The sequence below is a fragment of the Globicephala melas genome, chromosome 17, assembly GCF_963455315.2.
Source record: "Globicephala melas chromosome 17, mGloMel1.2, whole genome shotgun sequence".
Classification (NCBI taxonomy): domain Eukaryota; kingdom Metazoa; phylum Chordata; class Mammalia; order Artiodactyla; family Delphinidae; genus Globicephala; species Globicephala melas.
In genome coordinates this window covers 51,576,608-51,582,607 of record NC_083330.1, presented here as the reverse complement: position 1 = coordinate 51,582,607, position 6,000 = coordinate 51,576,608, and positions in this window count along the sequence as shown.

Here is a 6,000-nt window from a genome sequence, read left to right as displayed (position 1 = left end):
ATTCCTGTTTTTCTTTCTCTGCCTCATTTTGGAAGGTTGTGTTATTATATTTTCAAGTTCACTGATTTTTTTCTTCTGCACTGTTTAATCTGCTCTTAATCCCACAAAAAAATATATATATATTGATTTAATATTTAAAAGTACTTTTCTAATAAGTTTGCTGGGGTATTATTTTGGCTAGATTAAAAACAATTGAATAAACCTTGTCCACAAATAACTATTTTAAAATGGGTGTCTAGGTACTGAAGAAGTTATAGGAGAGTAAAAAGAATATTGAGCTTCAAAGCAGAAAATCTGAATTTTATTCCAAATTTCCTTACTTATTAGCTAAGTGATCTTGAGCAAGTTGCTAGTGACTTCAAGAGCAAGTTACTAATGTTTTCAGTGTGAAAACTATGGTTCAAGCACCTGCCATCTGTTTTGGGGACGCAGTTTTATTGGAGCACAGCCACGCCCATTAGTTTTAAGTATCGTCTATGGCTGCTTTCACATTATGGCAGCAGATCTGAGTAGTTGTGACACAGACTTAACGGCCCACAATCTCTAAAGTAACTAATCTCTGTCCCATTTTAGAAAAAGTTTACTGACCTTAGCATTAGAGCCTCAGCTTTTTATCTGTAAAATACAAGTGATAGCACCTACATCACTGGGTTGCTGCTAGGATACTTACTGTGCTATACATGTGTGAAAACCGTTAGTACAGTGCTTAGCACATAGACATTGCACAACAAATGCTTGTTAAATAGGAATTTAAAATTTCCATCCCCTCCCAATGGTTGATTTAAAAACTAAGCTATTTTCTTTTCTTTTTCTTTTTTTTTTTTTGGCTGTATGCGGGCCTCTCACTTTTGTGGCCTTTCCCGTTGCGGAGCACAGGCTCCAGACGCGCAGGCTCAGCGGCCATGGCTCACGGGCCTACCCGCTCCGCGGCACGTGGGATCTTCCCGGACCGGGGCACGAACCCGTGTCCCCTGCATCGGCAGGCGGACTCTCAACCACTGCGCCACCAGGGAAACCCCAGCTATTTTCTTTTTAACCTTACTTTTATAAGGTGAAACAGTTATCTATCAAAAAGCAAAATTTCACATTTTCCCTTTTAAAAAACTCTGTTGTTTGCTTAGTCATCATGACTTTGTCAAACAATATAATCTTTATGCTTCTTTGTCATAAATAATTACAGTAACAATAGGATATTTAAAATTCTGTGGCTGATGCAGTGCTGAACTCCACAGACTTGATACAAATTGAAAGGAAATAGTAGAATATTTCCCAGTTTTTAAATGGTAAAGACCATAATTTTCTTTAAACAGCCGCAAACATAAAAGCCTATAAGTTAAAATTATTGGTGGTTCTTTCTTGAATAACACTGTTAAAGATACAGGAGTATATTTTATTTCTGTTCTTGATGATTAGAAATATATCGTGTGAAAAATGAAATGATAATTTGGAAACAAAAATAAATAGGAATATTCTACATAAGAGACTGTTCCAGTAACTGCATGCTACGTACACTGTAATTCTTAGCTACTCATGCCTATTATGGCAAGTAAGTACATAAGGAGAGTCAAGTCACCAGGAAGTATTCCCTCCTTTTAGAACTGCTTTTATTAAATTGTTCTCTACTGCAATCATCAGTACATCCTACACTGAAGTAATATATAAGAACATTATTGAACAGAGCCTGTCTGATCTTAGGACAATAATCATTGTACTAATCCTGATAAATTGCTGTTTCTAAGTTATGCACCATGTGCATTGAGGAACTGATCAGGTTTGCATTTTCCCATGAACTTGATAGAATGCTCAGGGTCACATTTATGACTCAATTGCGGCAATCATGAGTCTTCATGATGTACATTTTGCATTTTAGTATTCTTCCTGGTTGCATTTTATGTCCTTTGTTTCTTCCTTTTGCTCTGCTTTTATCTGTGCTAAGTATTTTATGTAACCTTGCAAGCCACATTCAATCTTTTCTGGAACAAGATTGGGTATAAATAGATAGGTTATTGGGAAGTAAGTGGGTAGGTTATTTCCCTAAAGTGCTAATAATGTCTATTTGGTTCTCTCCTTGAAATACCTTATAAATAACACAACAAAATAGCTCTCAGCTTACCACTTGATATATTTTACAATTTGAAGAGAAAGATTTAGTTATATTAGTTGCTTGGATCCCTACACCATACAAAAAGATTAAAATAATTCTGCAACTGATCCTCTGTCTTCTCTAAAGTAAGCCTGTGATTTCAATACCAAATTTTCTTTTAGATGATGTCAACAAGAAGGAATGCTTATGGTCTGTATTTAAACCATTCAGTCATACTAATTTTATTTGCTTGATAAAGATTATTGGAATTGGTTGCATTTTAAAAAGCTTTGCAAGCGGAACTACAAATATATATATATTTCTAAGTACATGACAAACCTTATTTATTAATTAAATAGGTATGTATTGAGCACTATGTGTCAATTACTGTTTGCAGAACTGTGGATACAGAAGTGAACAAGACAAAACTCTTCCCTCATGATACTTCTAAGAACAGCCATATCATAGTAGGGGAGTCTAAGAGTTGAGAAACAAATGGAGCAAATTTATAGTAACATTATCTTATTGATTCTGATCTATGAAGTTTAATACTAAAAAATGCATGGTATTTTAAAAGATTTGTTGCCTACCAGGAGAGAAATCATAGAACCCTCATCTGGTTTTGAAGATAGGGTCAGGTAGATCAAGAAGATGAATTTGACTCATACTGGCTTGATTCCCCTGAAAAGCCATTGGCCTGGAAGTGGCATCATGAACTTTTTCTTTAAGGAGGGGACTCACACTTCTCTGGAGGGTGACTACAAAGACAGAATGGAAAATCAACACTGGTAGAAACAAGTACATCCTAGAGTGGGTCAAGGTTGAGGAAACACCTATAAGCAAGGAGTAAAGATAGAAATTGGGGCTAAAGTTTAGTCTGACAGGAGTTAGAGATTGCCAGAGGTTAAAACAGGGCTGTGGCATCAGAAATTGCCGATTGTTAAAAAACAAAACAAAGCCTTTGCACTTATTCATAGTCTACCTGGTGCTTCATGTCTTCTTCCTTTTATTAAACCTGCTCTTCTGTCAGGAATTCTTTTCTCCTCTATCCTTCTAAACTCAGTGAGGCATCATCTTCTCCAGAACCTTCCGTGGTAATCCAGGTTGAATGAGATGCTCTACGGGTTCTCATACCACTCTGTACTTACCTCTATTATTTCTTTCACTATCTCACATATGAAATTCTACTTTGAAGTGTCTGTAGCCCTCATTAGACTAAGAAGCTCTTTGATGGTCTGGACCATAACTTATTTCACTCTCCTTAGTGCCAACGACTTTAGGTGTTAAAAGATTTACTGACTTAAACTGAACTGAATCAGGCAAGCAATAAAAAACCACGGAACATGAGGGCACTACAAATATCATGGATTACATACTCAAATACCCTTGGGGCCTGACAGATAATATAAATAAATAAGTACATGCTCTGTTTAAGGTGAACAACTAGTCCAATCCAGACAGTTGTTACCATGTAGGATTGCAGCCCCATATTGCCAGACTGGAGGTTTTGGAGAAGCCAGAAGTCTCCATTTTTTAATATAAACATTCCTATCTTAGATCCTAGTGGCAATAAATTCAGTTTAAAGATTCTTTGGGGGCCAAAACACCTGGCTGTTTCCAGCATGGGACCACCAATGTGTCTCTGCTGGTGATATCTGGTGATATTTCAACCAGGATTTTTTGCTGCAAACTATAAAAAACAAATTTAGATATCTGATACAAAAAAAGGTAAGGAAAAAATTAAATATATTGGAAGGCTATAAGAGTAGGGATAGACAAAGAATTGGAGGAATAACTAAATAACCAGATTTGAGGCAGGACAGAGCCTGGGTAGTGCTAGGGAATCTTGGAGGCAAAAACTAATGGATACTGGAGTAGCTGGACTCCATCAGGCTTCTATCTGTGCCAAGTAACCATGACTTAAATTACAGGTAGGGTTGCCAGACTTAGCAAATAAAAACACTGGACACAAAGTTAAATTTGAATTTCAGATAAACAACCAATAATTTTTAGTATGTCCCATGCAATATTTTATTTTAACAATCCTAATACCAGTAACCAGAGTCTGACTTGCTTAATTTGGGTCACACATCTATCCTTAGCTCCCTAAGTGAAACACCAAGGAACACTGCAAGTCATGGAAGAGGGATAGATTTCTAAAAGAAAATCTGGGTCTTCAACCACAGGAAAGGGCAAGGAATGTTAGGATGTCAAAATGGACCATTCCCTTCCTTCTCATTCCCTCTCCCTCTTTCATCATGACAATTTATAAAATAATAATATTTTATAGTAAAATAATAATTTATAAAATTAGTAAATACTCATTGAACAATCTGCCCTAGCCACTAGGACAAGCAAATTCTAAGTACTAGGAAAACAGCATGAACAAAACAGACACAGATTTATATATTTTCCAAGTCGATTCTGTCTCCATTCTGTTTCACAGAAAAGAAAATCACACATTCTTTGACCCACCTTAAGAGAAGAGTGTAGTAACTTTCAATAAGCTGCAGAAACTTGCCTTTGTCCCACTGTCAAAGCAGGTCCTGGGCCTATTTCTGCTGCCTTCCAGATTTCTAGAGACAAAGGTCAGATCTCAGTCCCCTGTGTCCCTAATAACAATGGCTCTCTGAGTGTTCTTGTTGAACCCCTCTCCCCAACCGTCTCTCAATCCCTAGACTTGTTTTGAGGGAGCTGGAGCCACCCATCAATCTTACTGAAGGAAGAGGGGTTGGGGCTCAAAAGATGGATTTTGCCAAAGAAACTTCCTCACAAAATCCTCTTTCTCACCTGCACTCTCTTGCACCCTCTTTCATCACCCTTTTGTAAATAAGATTTTGTTTTTAGTGTTGTAAAACCAGCTTCTGGCTGGCTGTTTCCTGCAAATCTCTGCATATGGTCAGTCTCTAGAGCTATCTCAGTATTTTATGCAACATTTTTTGGCCTGCACTCGAAACCAGAATGCCTGGGTTTACATTGGAATCTGAGACCCATGACAATAGCTGTGAGACATTGAACAAGTTACTTGGCCTTTTTGTGCCTCAGTTTCCTCACCTAAAGAATGGGCTTTATAGAAGTTCCTGCCTCATGTCTTTATCATGAGCTTTATAATATGAAAAGTGCTTAGAACAGAGCCTGGCCCATTGTAAGCCATTGTTATTTTATAGCCTTTCTCTGGGTCTCGTTTGAAACTTCCAAATTAGCATCTTGTTGCTTTATTCTATTCCCTCTTAACCTTTTTATTCTCTGTCCTTAGACTGATTGGGATTCAAATCCATCCAAGTCATTCATCCATACCTAGGCTTCTGCTGCTGATGACATTCTCACACATAAAAGATTTTTCCTCTTTTCTGCTCACTATGTACAGTTTACATAATTATGAAAAATGAGGCTTTTCATCAAATTTTTCCTAAGCTGTCTGAAAAATCAACTTCTAAACTATTACCAAGCAAGAAAGAGAGTATGGTAATCATTTTTCTCTTTTAGTGGCAGCTAGAAATTAGAGCTTTCTGGGGGAGGAATTTAGTAGTAACTGTCAATGCTGGTTTCTTTATTTTGTCTTTTAAGCAGGTAATTTTTCAGTGATAGTGAGTGACACTTTTGAAGTTAAGGTAATTATTTCCTACTATGTTGATGATGGCTGTGAATAATACTCCATTCTCAATTTGTGGTGTATTCAAGGAAACACATCTTTTTAAAATTGCTTTTCTTTGATTTTTCAAGGGTTATAATAGTTGAACTCTGAGTTCACAATAAGATCGTTGGAATCATAATTCAAATAATGTGAAATTGTACCACTGATTTCTTGATGCAAGACCTCTTAAATGACAACATAACAAAATTCAAAATTTTACCTACTTAGTAGATTTTGGTTGCCAGAAGAGTACTTAGCATCTTTCCTTACTGAAGTTCTTGGA